A 16,231-nucleotide genomic window follows, 5' to 3' on the forward strand; every position below is an offset into this window, starting at 1 on the left:
GGGCTGCGAGTTCTCCGGAGGGGGGCCGGCTCGGCCCCGCAGCTGCTGATGGCTTCTGGATTGAGTTCTTTTTGGAACGGGGATGGGCCTGACTGTGTTCTTTGTCATCGTCAAGTCAGGGAACTGAAGAACTGCAAACCTGGACTGCTCCATCCAGAAATCTTGCTCAATGCCAGCTGTTAATGATGGGAGAAGCTGGGGGCATGGGGGTGGGACAGGGAAGGGGAGTCTGGGAACTCTGCGCTTTCGGCTCCGTTTGTCTGTGAACCTAAAACAGCTCGAAAATATGAAGCCTACTGTGAAAAACAAATGAAAGTTCATGTTCAACCCTGGTTCTGGGGATTTATTTGGAAAAGCTTTTTCTCCCTCTCCATAGAAGGCAGGACAGGAGGAAGCCCAGAGATTTGGAGGACTATGCCCAGGACAGGAAATTAGAAAGAAAAATGGACCCTCCTCTGAGATTTGGTGGCCTCCACGGGTAGAGTGAAAAGGGAGACTTGGCCCAGCTGAGAGGGAAATCTAGGGTTAGTGACACTTCCATTTGGCCTGACTCTGGAGCAAACAATACATAAATTTGTGTGGCATTGCCTGGGTCAACTTGTTACTTGATTCGATGTTTTTCTTTTCATCTGCTTAGCTTTATATAGGTCAGCCTCAGTGCTAGGGAAAGAATTTGTACTAAAAATAATAAACAGTTTTGGAAATAGATTGGATCTAAAATAAATAAGGTTAATATAGCAATAACGTCTTAGGGCTAGAGGGAACTTAGTGACTAGAGTCACTCTCTGGTGCAGACCTTGTCCACTCCTACGTGGGTATGAAAAGAGTTAAATAACAAAACCCCAGCCTGGCTGGTCATAGAAGTTTTAATCCCAGCTGCTGCCCCTGGGGGTGAGAGGAAGAGATATTTGATAGTCCAAAGTAGAAAGTAAATATAGAGTAAATTACTTCCATGTAATTGGGGAGATTATTTCAAGTAGATTGCAACTTGGAAATGGATTGCTTCTTTTCAAAACCCAGGGCGACTCCTACATCTTTCATCGTGGCGTCAAGGTGGCACTGAGGGGAGGAGCAATTCTTGGCTTTCAAGGGCAGTTATAGCTAGTATATTTTGTAAAGTCAAAGCCAAACATCTTTGATACTCAAATTACTCAGATCTGTGCAGTAGTTAGTAGGCACAGGAATATAAAGAGACATAGAAATGTGGCCAAGAGAAACATACCACCTTAAGAATCTGAACTGTGAGCTCTTGTAGACAGAAAACAGAAAACTTTTTGCAATTAATATAATCGCTCTCATTCACGGAAATGGTCAATTTGATTTGAAATGGTGTGGAAAAGCACAGGAAAGGATCTGTGTTAGACACCTAAAAGAATTATTATACATTTTTCATATAATGAGCCAATTTTTCCAGTAACTTCTGTTCTTTGGTTCTAGTGCTTTGTCTTGAAGCCAGATGAATATGTTCCAATGTTGTGTCCATGGAGTAGTCTTTTAGATATTTTTCTCCTCAAGTGTGTAAGTTCTAGAACCAGAGAAGCCTTGTTGAGATTCATGGCCACCAATTTCCATCCCCTCTCTGACTTTGGACCCATTGTCTGACCTCTCTCAGCCTTTATTTTCTTATTTATGAAATGGGGATTATGATAATATTTGCCTCCAAGGCAAAGAGTTGTGAGAACCAAATGAGAAAATGCATGTAAAGCACTTGGCACTTCTTTCATTTTGTGATTATGATGATAATCACACATAATAAACTATTTCTTACACAATATGGTTAGCCTACTCACAGTTCTATTTTTTGTTCAAGCCCGTTCTGTGTAGTAGCCAAAATTGAACAAAATGCTCTAGGTATGTACTAATAGTACAAAGTAAACTGTCGTCTCCTTCATTCTAGGTTCTATATGTCTATAGATGCAAACAATTAGAGTATTAATTTTTTTTCCCGTTTCTGTTTTATCACTTTTATGAGGGGGAGGAATGACTACTCAAACAGCTCAGTAAAATCTCTCCTTCTCTGTTATACTTTGATATTTAGTTTTAGGTCTTGGTGCAGGACTTTACATTTACCCTATTACATGTGGTCTTTCTAGTGTTAATACCTCTTTCCAACCTACACAATCTTTTTATTCATTCATTCATTCATTCATTCATTCATTATAGAAACTTTCAAAAATATACTTGTCATGGACCAGACGCAAGGACAATTATTTGCTATATTCTGAGGTTTTTTTAAAATTCATTGAAATTTCAGTAGAAGTACAATTTCTACATCTTCATTTGAATTGTGTAATAAGTTGTATAATACAGGGCAAGGGCATAAGCCTCAGGAACGTCTTTAGAAACTGTCTTCAAGGCTGACCAGCACCCTGAGAGCACAGGAGTTTAATTATTATGAATTCATCTTAAGGTATCATTTAGTACAAATTATTTTTCAACTTGACCAGCAAGAAATTTTGAGATCTTCTCAGAACTCTTGTTCGAGTCAGAGTTCACCAGATCTGTCTAGTTACCTAATTCAGTATTCCCTGAAAAATAAGACTAATCTGATGTCATTTCTTTTTTAAGTAAAATTAGGCTGGCTTGTGCTCAGAGGACATATTTTCATAACCTATTCTAGCATTTTGAAGAACTTAAAGAAAAAACAGAACATAGTGCCTAAAACATGACAAATGTCTGTTGTTTTAGATGTTTATCCCCACCACATGTGGCACAGAGAGGACATTTATTGAGAAGGTTGGGAAGTTTATCCTAGGGCTATCCTAGGGCCCTGTTCTTTATTGTGGAATATTTGCTTAATATTTTGCTTAGATTTCTCTCCTCCTCAGCTGCTTGTGATCGGGGTATGCTTTTACTCATCTCTTATAATTCCTATCACAGTGTATGACAACTCAGAAGTGATCATGAATTGCTTTTCAAACTGATACACTCAAGGTTTATTCGTAAACTAATGCCTACCCTATTACAAATAAGGAGAAAAATACCCCCACCCTTTCACTCAAGGATATAGCAAATAGAGAAGATATGCATAGGTCTTAGGCTCTCCCTAGAAACATTTAGAGAGGGTCAGGAGAGTCGCCCCCTTAAACTGCAGGCAACTTTCAAATGGTTAGCAACAGGCGAATGAATGAGAGGCAGTGAAATAGTTTTCTTAAAATACTGGGAAATTGGTGATCTTTTTTTCTCCTTTGTCATTACTGGGATTTTGGAATTCCAGGGGAGAAATTGCAAGTTAAAAAAAAAAGTCATTGTCCCATTCTGATCCTTGCAAAGTCTTTCCTTTCCTTAAATTTGTTCAGGGTAGGAGATTGTTCCTATGGACTTCGTAAAGGTAAATATTATTTCTATATATCTGTGTCATGATGCTTAGCAGAGAGGAGGCCCTCAATAACTGTTGGATGATCAAATAATCTTTGGGAAAGTGCTTTGTAGACTGTGAAACCTTGCACAGATGAAAAGAGGATGAGGATAATTGCTTATAAGGCTCAGGAACTGAAGTGGAACTCTTGTCCTAATGTACTAGACACATACGCAAACACATATTTGCCCTTGACTAGTAGCTACATTTTTTTTTTTTTTTTTTTTATGAGAAAGGCATTTGAACACTGGGCACTTTTAAAAAATTTAAACCAAAATGTATTTTGAGTTTAATTGAGGCCTGCTTTCTTATTACTGGTTGTTCCATTTCCTTTGGCTTTTGTTGGCAAGTATTTATTTACGTACTTAATGTTCATGTCCTTAGTTACCTCAAAACCTTCCCATCTTACCTATCTTGGGTCTGTCATAGAGTTTTGACTTGGATTTTCCAACTGTTAGAGTGTCAGGCTTTCAAGGATACATTCTTGAAAATCACTTTCTTTGGAAGCGCTTGACCCAGATGTCAAATGGCATGATGTCAACTCATAGCCTTTCAGTGAAGAAATTTAAAGTCTTAATAATGACAAATAAGAGATCTAACCTACTGGCACCAGTTTGGTTATCCAATATTGATTCCTACAAAAACATAAAAGAGAATGCTACATATACTCTATTAATCAGATTACAAACATATTCTCAGTAAAGACACAAATAGTGTGGGATACAAGGGTTTGCCTTAAAGTGTTACTTGCTGTTAGCTGTCCCTCACTGACTCGGGTATTTTCCTGGACTCAGATGGATCAGGCTGTTAGTAGAGAACTCATAACCTGCATGGGGCCATGGCTACACGATGGAGTGGGCATGATCTGAAGATACAGTTGGGGAGTCTAGCATGAGGGCAGGTGATAATGACCTAAAAAAATTTGGTTTTGCTATCAACTAAGTGACGGTGATTAGTAGGGTATAAGAAAAGAGGAAAATTCTAGAGGTTTCCACAAATGTCTCAGTTCCTTACTTAGGCTTCAGGGTCTTCAGAGATAGTGTCCAGATTTGGTTTTTGGCTGTTTCACTAATTCTTGTGGAACTGGGTAAAAGTGGTGGTAGGTTGAGTGGGTGGGTGATGCTTCACAGGCCCCTCATTCCATCTGAGCTAAATGTACCAGGAGGGGTCCCCTGAGAAGCCAAGATAGTTCTGCATATGCCAGCTTCCCACAGCTCAACAGGGACTCGACACTTGCACACTGTGCAGCTCTCATCCTTCTGGGCACTTCGCAAATCCAAAATTCCTAGATAGCATGGTTTAGGGTAGCAATCTGGAAGGTGGGGAGGATCGGGGGCCCTTTCTTGAGGCTGCTTTGCCTAGCAAGCATAAAATTTTTACTTAGCTTGAATGCTTATTTTGGCATATTTTGGAGATGAGCAGATGGAGATAATGGAGGGAGATGCTGAGAGAGCCCCAAGTCATCCGTAGGTATTGCCTGTGGAACCCAGATTTGATGAATGCTGCAAATTCTCTCCTATCTGACTAGGCTGTGTTTGTGGACCCATTTCTATGCATATACTTTTCAGATTTTCTACTGCTTTATTTTGATCATTTTAATCCTTATGAGATCATATTCCTTCAGTAAAGTCATCAAATTAAAGAAGGAAAAGGAACCTTGGAGGCCCATGCTGGATTTCCCTAAAGACAGGCCAATGGGCACTGATCCAGCCTCTGTTGTGTCCTTCCTGTGATGAGGACATGCTGTCAGAGGACTCAGTCCATGGTAATTAGAGCCCCTGATTGTCGCATAATCATTTCCCTATGCTGGGCTAAACATTTCAACCTTCATCTTCCACAATATTGGTCCTTATTTTGATTCCTTAAGCCATACAGATATCTTGTTTCTTGTTCTCATGTGAGGGTGCTCCAAATACATGAGCCAGTCACCATATAGGGCCGGAATTTCAGAATTTGAGGGTGTAATGGGAAGAATTGTATTTCCTTCAGATTTGTAACTTTGTCTTAATCCCATTAATTCAGAACATGACTGTATTGGAAATAGACTCTTTAAAGAGGTAATAAGTTAAAATGAGAATATTAAGGAGGGCACCAATCCAATATGGCTGGTGTCCTTGGAAGAAGAGGAAATCAGGACACAGAGACACATAGAGGGAAAACCATGTGAAGTCACAGGGTCAAGACAGACTCTACAAGTCAAGGAGAAAGGCCCCAGAAGAAACCAACCCTGCCGACATCTTGTCTCGGATTTCAAGCCTCCAGAACTGCAAGAAAATAAATGCCTGTTGTCAAAGACACCTAGTCTGTGGTACTACAGCCCAGGTAGACTAATTATAGCAGCTCAAGTAGACTAATTCAGGAGTCAAATATAGATGGGGTTGGAGCCAAGGTGATGGGGAGGATCATCTAGGCAATTGCTTGGGATGAGAGGGTAAGAGGGCCTATGGGAAATAGGCCTACTTTTGAGAATAGGCATGAGAGTAGGGTCCAGAAGCAATCCTGAGAGAAGAATTAAGAGAGAGTGGAGTTAAGGACGACCAGGGAAAAGAGAGTTCTCTGCTTCTTTTATGTTAGGGTCTAAATTCTTTAACTTTGCTTCCATTTTTGTCAAAGTTGTCTTCAGCATCGGAACTCTCTTCTTTCTTTGCCCTCATGCACAAGGGTAAGATGTGGATTTTAAATCGGAAAAGCAGTCATCACAACATTCAGAGGTAGAGTGAAAGGGTTAATATTAGTGTCATTGAATTGGGGGTCAGTCTCAGAACTTGCTTGGTGAATTTTTGAAAGTGTACATTTCTTTGGCACCACACTATGAAATTAGATTTCAGTAGAAATTGGTGGTGGAGGCACTACCTCATACTTTGAAAAGCAGGAAACAAAGAAATAAAACCACACGTAAGTCCCCAGGTGTTCCTGATATGCACACTGAGCTACATGAATCCGGATGAAAAAAAAAATTTTTTTTCCTGCATGCCTGGAAATGATGCCAGACATAGATTTCAAACTTTGCAGAAAACTGGGATTTCTCTCTTTTTGGGAGATTGTGTTACTAATCCAGTAGACACAGTCTAAGTTTCCTATTCCTATTACCTTATTACTCTTTAATATAATATTGAAGGTGAGGGCACCTGGGTGGCTTGGTCGGTTAAGTGTCTGCCTTTGGCCCAGGTCATGTTCCCCAAGTCCTGGGATCGAGCCCCATGTGAAGCTCCCTGGTCAGCAGGGAGTCTGCTTCTCCCTTTGCCTCTGCTCATGCTCTCTCTCTTGTTCACTCTTTCTCTCAAATAAATAAATAAAATCTGAAAGAAATAATAATATTGAAAGTGGTAGTTGTCCTGGTAGCCTTGTGGGGTGTTTATGCTCCACCTCCCAGCAATGGCCTCCCATGGCCAAGGGGCACTGTTCTTTTCCCAGAGTTCAGGATCTCAGGCTGAAACAGGCTTATGAAAGCTTACAAGTCAATCATAGTGACCATCCCATTATTCTTTGTGACTTGGGAGAATACCCCTGTCTTCTCAAATGCTCTATCTGTTGAGAATTAGGAACCACCTCTACGTAATAAAGAACTACTGCTCATTGGAAAGTATACTCTGCCTTCTTGTGGAAAAAATCTTGTGCCATTGAACTTGCTAAAAGTCATCATTTTCACAAGCTCAAATAAAACAAGTCTTATCTGTCCCCCCTCCCACTGCTAAAGGTTCATGAATGTAGAGTATACCAAACTGGAAGGAAAGCATCGTAGGCTTTAGGTTAAAACAAATTAGGGCTAACCAGGGCAGTCAATTTGTTATAAAAACAGTGAATCGTGCAACTTTTAAACTTAGATGTTCTAAAGAAATTCTATCATGCTCTTTATTCATTTCTGGACAATTGTTTAACCACTGCTTCTTCTTTCTTTGTCGGAAGGCGGGAAGGCAATAGGGTCTTGAGAAAAACCAGAACACCCAGACTCTGTTCATTTACATCAGGTAATCAGGTATCAGGTGTTAGGTTAATTAGAATTAATTAGTATTAGGTTCTGAGTAGTTGGGTAGATACAGATCTCATGTGCTCTACCTAAAACATTATAGTAGGAAGTTGTGTGTGTGGTGGGCAGTGAGGGAGGGAGGGTCCTGTCCTGAAACTGACCAGGTGTACCTGATCAGGACTGACTTGGCTGGCCCCCCTCTACTTTAGGGATGCTGAGAATACAGTTCCCTCCCCAAAGTATATTTCACCCAGGTGTCATGGTGTCTGACATCCCACCTCTAAAGATTCATTCCTTTGGCTTTTTCCCCTTCCTTTCAAATGGAAATTCTCTTGGTTTGTACAAAACACAAAACTAATTCATGTAGGCAAACACACTAAGGTCGTTATCAACTTTGTTTTCCAATGGCTAGAAGGGACTAGCAGAACTGAAAGAACATTGGAGGTTGATCAGTAGAAATGATGGAGAGGTTCGCTAAGGAGGTCTGGGAAAAGCAAGGAGAGAAGAGGGCGGGGCAGACAGACACACACTTTGCCCACTTGGGAATTTCGAATGGGGTTGCATCTGCCCACTCAGAACTACTTCAAAGCGAAACCCGACACACGATGTACCTTCGAGCATTGCTTTAATCTCTTGCACTATTTCCAGAGTTGCACTGGCCAGGACTCCTGGAATAGAATCAGGGCTAACCAGGGTAAGTCAACTATAGTGTTAGCTCTGCAACTATAGTGTGAGCTGTAAATCATGACACTTATTTGGACACAGAGCCTAGATCATTAATGTTTGAGGAGCACCATTCAGAACTCAAATGCCGAGAGCAGAAAATAGTGTCAGTTTTTTATACCACTTCTCCCTTTTTGAGGCAAGGTAGAGAACATGTGTTATGAGGCATTAAAAGATCATTTTGTTTCCATATTCCATTTTCTCCCTTTCACTTAGGAAAAAACCTTTCAGGCCAAAGACTGCTTGAGGTGACCGTGGTCCCTCCACGTTCGCTTACTTGTCCCTCACTTCTGCCGCACCTGCCTTTCAATCAACCATGTCTCAGGCAGGAAATGACTCTAGTGACCTCACTTTAGGGAGATAGGAACCTCTCTCATCTTCTCAAACTGCCAAGGTGTGCTACCCACGCCGGGCACTTTGCTTTGACGCAGGAAAGTAACACAGCAGGTCACCGCTCAAGGGTCTTGGCGAAGCTGTTAAGTGCATGGGGAGCCCGAACCACCGCTGTTGGCAGGGAGACTGGGCACTTGAATCTCAACTTCAGAATCTGGCCCTGATCAAATTAAGTTTTGCAGGTGGAGTCCTGGTTTGGGAGAAGGGTACAGAGCCTGGAGTCATGCTGGCATTTCTTCCTCATCCTGCATTTGAGGACACAGAAGGGTGTTCTGGTCACATCCGCCAGTTGCGGCTTCCCCGGACAACTCTAGACTGAGACACCTGACTTGACTCTGTGAGTGAGGGGGAGGTTGTGTTCGCTGAGTGTTTTGGCATCTCGGTTTTCATGTTGCTACATGAACCTTCAGCCCACAGAGCCCTGCTATCTAATCAGGTGCATCAGTCCGTGGTGGAGACGAGAGGGGAGGAACGCCCCTCTGACTCAGATTCTGCACAAACAAAACTCAGCCTTGTTAGCGAAGGCAGGGGAGAGCAGCCTCGGGTGCTCAGATCAGATCTTTCCCCTGCAATCTGCCGGGCGGTGCAAAGGGGGTGAGGTTTTATGGCAAGATAAGCAACGCAAGGGCTCCACTTCGGTATGCTAAATAAAATTAAAATGTCAATATTTACACATGACCTTCAAGGCTCTTACACTCCCGCTTCCTTAGGATTCGGTACAGACTGGGTTTTCTTTAGTCCGTTACCAACAGCTTGGAAATTCAGTTAGAGGACATAACCCAAATGTTCTCCAAATGTTGCTTCCAAATGGTCATCTTTGAGAAGTGCTGTTTGAAAGCGTGCACCCTCTCTGCACTGAGAGAGAGAGCTGTCGCTCTGCTAGCCCAAATGCAGGGGAATTATCCAAAGATTAAAACCACCGACGATAAAGACAGTGCTATACAGCGGGCTTTAATTTGTTGGTAAGGAAAGCACAAGAAGCCTTTTTTACATGTTTCTGGAAGCTTCACTATTGTGTATTGCACATTCTGCCCCTGCTTGTGAGCTGACACAAATAAACACGATCATAACGGTTGAAATGTAGTTAGAAACACAATTGAGAACATCTGTATTGTAAGCAGAAATAAATTAGAAATACTGAAATGTTTTGTAGCTGTGAAAACAAAGAAATAAAAAAATAACCCACAGTACCTGGATTAAGCAGTTATAAATAATGTATAAAGCAAAAATCTCATTACCCCCTGTGTAAACTCCCCCCTAATGAAATATATTTTATGAATGTAGTAACACTGTAATAACCAAAGCATTTGTTTTTCCCCACAAACTTTCCACTTCATAACTGTGAGATTGTTTGGATTTACAAGTTGGGGATGAAACATCCCGAATTTACCGGGTTGGGTTTCTGACCTTCAGCTCCGGGACTACTTTGTACCTTCACACTCTACCATTTGTCAGAACGCTGCTTTGCACACGGCAAAGGTTCCCCCAAAGACAGTCTCATAAAAATCAACAGAAGTGAACACAAGCCCCCCTGCCCCACAGACTTGGAGGCAAAGCTTTGAGATTGCTGGCTTGCAGAAACCGTGGGGAAGGCAGGTAAATTCTACCTTTGCAGGTCCGCAGCACCTGCCATGGCTCGGGAGCCCATGCCGAGTCCAGGCTGCCCCAGATAGAATTCATCATGGTGCTAATGTCACTCTAAGTAAAGTGACAGCTGTCAGGTTAGTGACCTTTGTCCAAGGGCGCTATGGGGCCATTCCAAGGGTGGCCAGAATGTTCCACTGGGTACCATCCTTAGCATTTTCAGGAATCAGAAGGAAAGCAGTTCTCTGCCCGGTCCTCTCACTCCTGCCTGCTACAACCCTTCCCTGTAAGGTTTCTTGTTCGTTTGTTTTTTAAATCATAAAACCCATGGTCAGGCTCTGGAACATCATAGACCTCTGTAGCACACTGAAGGGTCAAGCGTGACTCTGGAGTCCCCTGATTTATGAAACCCTGTTCTCTTGGGCTAGGCAAGGTGAGCCCCATATCTTTAAGATACACTAGGTCAAGAATAAAGTGTGTAGAGATGGCTCAGTACATTCTTTGTGTATGATGGGAGCTACTGTAAGCCTAACTGTCTCCTACCCCAGGTACCTAATGAGTCCTCTAAGTTTCTAATTAATGAATTAATGTATATCCTCTCTGGCTTTCATAATGTCCTTGGAATGTTTCCTAAGTGAATCACAGATATCCATACAAATGACTGTCTGAATCTAGCCTGATGCTTGAGTAGGTACAACTCAGACCTGCATGACTTGTACCCAAGTTCTATTTTTGCCCATTGGGATGGCAGTGGGGCCAGTGGCTAAGCAGAATGACCCTATTAGATTCCCTTATAGGATGATGACATTCATGGACTCATTTTTGGAGTCAGAGTCAAAAACTTGAAATTTCCCCTCATTTTGGTAGGCAGCTATGGCAGAGTGAAGGAAATTATTGGATGATGAATCAAGAGCCTTGCTCCTACGTCTTGTCTTCCCTCTCACTACCTGAGTGATGTTGGATTGGTCCATTTTCAAGCCTCAGTTATCTTGTAAGTGGGGATAACACTAACTTGTACTTCTTTTATGGGGACTCAATAAGGTAATGCAAAAAAAAAGACCTTACATAGTCTAAAGTATTGTTGAGTGGTATCATTTGGTTATGGAGTGGTGTTATCTATGTGTCTTAGTCGGTTTGAGCTGCTATAGCAAAATACCAGAGGCTTCCACGTGGTCGAAGCATGGAAGGTTGGTGTCTGGAGCTTCTCTCTTAAGGGCACTAATTCTGTTCGTGGGATCTCTGCCCTCTTGACCTAATCAGCTCCCAAAGGCCACACCACCTAATACCGTCATCTTATAGATTAGGAAATCCCCATATGAATTTTGGGGGGACACAAGCATTTAGACCATAACATCATTATTAAAGAGAAATGTTCGTTCTACCTACAATACAATACAGTTCGAGGATCAAATTCAATCCAATCTGTGCAGAGCGTTTGCACAGTGTAAAAAGCTACACAGTGCAAAGGAATCACTATATTGCAAATGGAACGTAGGTCAGCTGGATTTCCTGTGGTCACCCGTTCCGTGTCCACGTTTGCCCGAGCAGCACAGTCTTGTAGACCAAAAACGGGGTGCAGAGGCTGGACATATTGGAGCTAGCATTACCTCTGTCCAAGTCGTTCTATCATGAGCCCCTCCATTAATTGTTTAGGATCTTTGTTTCATTTCTTTTACTTTGAACACAAGAAGAAAACAGTCACCTCCTAATCAAGTTGTTGGGAAAACGTAATTGAAATGAGTTCCAAAGACAGAGTTATGTGAAGGACATAAATTGGGCATGAACTCTTCCAGCAATGACTAGGCACATCTCCACATACCCCTAGGACCTCAAGCTGATAATGTAACAAGATCCTTCTGAATCAGGACAAGGTGATGGTTCTGCTCGTGTGACAATCTAGGTCTCCGAGTCTGGTTAAGTGGGCAGGGTGTAAAGAGCAGATTGCATTTTCAAAAGAAAGGTTAAGCTTGACTGTTTTGGACAGGAGGTGGCTAGATGCATTTTTCAAAAGTCCTTGAATTTACCTGATGAGTTTTGTGTCCTTGTGATGGTTGTAGGCCATTCCAGGTTATGAATAAATTTAGCAACACAAAAGAGGTCATTGAAAAATCTCTCTCGCTCAGATGCTCCATTTCCTCTGAAGCCCCTTCCAGCTTTCTCCTCTTCTTCTCTAATTTGGCAACCTTCCAGGCTGCGCTTCTGATCACTGTGAGCTTAAGATAAGTGGTATGTGGTTTTAGAAATGTTTGGAAACTTTTATAGGGGAGTTGTGGAAAGGTGGAGGTTTCTGGGAAACCCTGAATAGAAGTCAAATTTTATTTATTTATTTATTTATTTATTTATTTATTTAGTTAGTTAGTTATGGCTGTCAAACAACCTATCATTTTGAACTAATGTAAGACTTAAGAAATGTTGAAAAAATACTATAACTATTATGTGTTCCTTCCTATCTCTCACTCTGCTTCCACTTATGTTCACAAGTCTCATCACCACATTATAAGGATGAAGAATAGGAAATTAACATTGGTACAATATTATTAAGTAAACTACAGACCTGATTACAAATTCACTAATTTTTCTGCAAATATCATCTTTTGGTTCTGGGATCCAGTCCAAGACCCCACATTGCATCCTACCTTCAATCTGTGACAGGTCCTCCGTCTTTGCTTGTCCTTTATAATTTTGGCACTTTTCGAGGAGTAATGATCGATAATTTCGTGGAATACCCTTTAATTTAGATTTGTCTAATAATGCTTTTTCACAAATGCAGTTTAGGCAAGCATACCACCGAAATTATACTATGTCTCTTTTCCACACATTAGATCGAGAGATGATAATGCAGTATGTCTCATTTCTGCTGGTCTTTACCTTGATCCCTTAGTTAGGCTGGCGTCTCTTGGTTTCTCCACTATGAAGTTACTATCTTTCCTTTTGTATTGGTAAGTATTTTGAGGGAGATGCTTCGAGTTTATGCAATTCTATTTATTTGTGTTAAAATTCTTTTGCAGGGGCACTTGGGTGTTTCAGTGGCTTAAAGCCTCTGCCTTTGGCTCAGGTTGTGATCCGAGGACCCTGGGATGGAGCCCCGCATCTGGCTCTCTGCTCAGTAGGGAGCCTGCTTCCCCCTCTCTTTCTGCCTGCCTTTCTGCCTACTTGTGATCTTCTCTGTCAAATAAATAAATAAAATCTAAAAAAAAACCCCAAAAAACAAAAAACCAAAACTTCTTTTGCATAAAGAGTCACAAAGGATCACATACTCTTAGATACTCTTTGGAGTATTGAAGAACAAAGATCCAACTAAGTAAATTTAAAGCTCTAACTGGCTTGGTTCAACAATTCAGGAACCAGGCAGCATCCCAGCTAGCGAGTAGAAAGGAGCTCCCAGGAATTGTACAAACTGGAAGAAGGTTTTTATAGGAAGAAGGAGGGTGATTCAAGGAAGTTAAAAGTGGATTATTTCAGGCAAGGTTACTTTCCGAAAGGCAGGAGGTCCTATCATGAGATTACCTCCCTAGCACAGATCAGGGAAATTCCAGAGTGATTGGTTTAAAATTCCACTCCTGGGAGAGGTTGAAACTGCAATTAGGTTTGTTAACCTCAAAATTAAAACTGCCGGTTGTTCTACCAACGAAAATGGGTTTATTTGGGAATAGCAGAGGATTGTGATGGAGGACAAGCAAGCTACGGCAAAAGCACAGGCAATAAAAGAAAGGAACATCATTTTATAAAAAGAAGGAGGAAACTGGGAGTTGTTTTGAATAGAAGTCCATTGGAGAGAAGCAAGTATTAAGGGTGATGACAGTTTCTCATTGGCCAGTTTCCTATAAAAGATGCAATGCTCACCTTTTCCTACTGGGGCCCATTACTGACAATTATTTCTGTAATTGACATTTGAATGGTATGGTTCCCCCTTCTTGCCTCCCCTTCTAGCATCCTGAACCCACTTTAGTGAATTCTCCTTTAGTAATTTTCACAGGTTCCGTATGAAGTCTTGGTGGTGCTTAGCAAAAGTGACTCTATTTTGGGTCTGTTATTTCTTTTAAACAGGGGTTTTGCCTTTTTTCACTTAATAATGAATGCCAAGGTTTCTCATTCTTTTATATAGTTGTATAGTACTCCATTGTGTGGATCTACCAATTTATTCAGGCACTCTCCTACATATGGGCATTTAAGTGCTTTGGAATTATAAAAAATGCCTCAGTGAAAACGTCTGTGCATGTGTATTCTCATATTATTGGAGATATATCCTCTAGAGGTGGACTTGCTAGGTCAAAAATAAAATGTATATACAATGAAATATGTATGCAATGCCCCTGCAGGGAGTTTGTACAAATTTGCATTCCCACTGGGAATGTATGCAAGTGCCTGCTTCCCTGTAGCTTTACCAAGGAGTTTTATGCATAGAAAGTACTCTGATGTTTTGGGGCGCCTGGGCGGCTCAGCGGGTTAAAGCCTCTGCCTTCGGCTCAGGTCATGATCCCAGAGTTCTGGGATCGAGCCCCCCATCGGGCTCTCTGCTCAGTGGGGAGCCTGCTTCCTGCTCTCTCTCTCTCTCTCTGCCTGCCTCTCCGCCTACTTGTGATTTCTGTCAAATAAATAAATAAAATCTTAAAAAAAAAAAAAAAGAAAGTACTCTGGTGTTTTTAGAGTTTTGCCAGTTTGATAGGTGAGAAATGGGTTTCTCTCTTTAGAAGTGAGTTTAAACATTTCCCCATATGTTTGAGGGCCAATTTTAATCTCTCCTTTTTCAGTGAATTATCTGTTTATGTTTCTTCCTCATTTTTCTGTCTGGGTTTATTCCTTTGTCCCTCAATTTTTAAGATTTCTTTATATATGGGGAATACAACCCTTTTTCTCTAGTATATGTTAAAATATCTTCTCCCCATGTGTCTGTTGTCCTTTTACTTTGTTTACAGTATTTTTGTCATGCAAAAGATTTAATTTGTATGCAGGCAAATTTACCAATTTTTATTATTTCTGGATTTTATATTATAGTTAGAAAGCCTTTTTCTTAAACAAGTTTAAAGAATAATTTGGCTATGTTTTTCTCTGTACTGTGTGGTTTCAGTTTTTACATTTAGATTACTAATCTACTTGGAGTTTACTCTACTGTATGATGTGAGATATGGATTTAATTTTATCTTTTTCCAAATGACTACCTGGTTGTTCCAGAACTATTTATTAAAAAGTTCAACTTTACCCTAGGGATTTGAGATGCCACTTTTCTCATATATTAAATTTCCATTCGTATTTGGGTCTAATTCTAGACTATTCTGTTCCCTTAGTCTGTTTGTCTATTTTTCTATTTATGGTCACTGCACCACACTGTTTTAATTATCAAGGTTTTATAGAATGTTTTATTTTCTAGTACCACACACATTTTTTTCTTTTTCAGTGGTTTTCTACGAATCTTGCTTTCTTTTCCCCCATATGAAATTTAGTAGCAAATTGTTCATAAGTTCTGGAGTTTTACTTGTTGGTATTTTATTGTAATTGTAGAAAATTTATAAATTAACTTAGGGAGAACTGATATTTTCATAATGCTATATAATCCTATCCAAGAACATGGGATGTCTTTCCATTTACTCAGAACTTTATTAGTATCTTTTAGGAGTGCTTAAAAATTTTTTCTTAAACAAGCTTGCACATTTCCTTTTGAATTTCTTTGTAAGTATATAAATGTTTACTACATTTTGAGGCTGTTGTAAATGGGATTGTCTGTCATTATATCCCCTGTTTATTGTTTGTTTGTATAAAGTCTATTGATTTTTATGTGTTAATTTTATATTCTGTTACTTAATAAGTTCTTTTCTTGTTTAAGTTAGTTTTAGTATGATTACCTGGAGTTTTCCAGGTATATTGCCATATCTGCAAATAATGTTGTTTTTTTTTCTTTAATCATTCTTATGCCCCCAACTGTTTCTCTTGTCCAATTAGCATTGGCTAATTCAGTGGCAGCAGACATGGTGGACATTTGTATCTTGTTATTGATCCTAATGGAAACGGATAGAATATTTCTCTATTAAATAAGATACTGCCTTTAGAACTAACCATCATGTTGAGAAAGTGTGCATTAATTCTATGTACTGGAGTAGTTTTACCATGAGTGTATGTTAAATGTCAGTTGCTTTCTCAGTGTCTATGGAAATAGTTAAATAATTGCCCCTTAGGTCTTACTGCTATGTGTAGTGAGCTGAATAATGGCC

Source organism: Mustela nivalis, assembly GCF_964662115.1.
Source record: "Mustela nivalis genome assembly, chromosome: 10".
NCBI classification, from domain to species: domain Eukaryota; kingdom Metazoa; phylum Chordata; class Mammalia; order Carnivora; family Mustelidae; genus Mustela; species Mustela nivalis.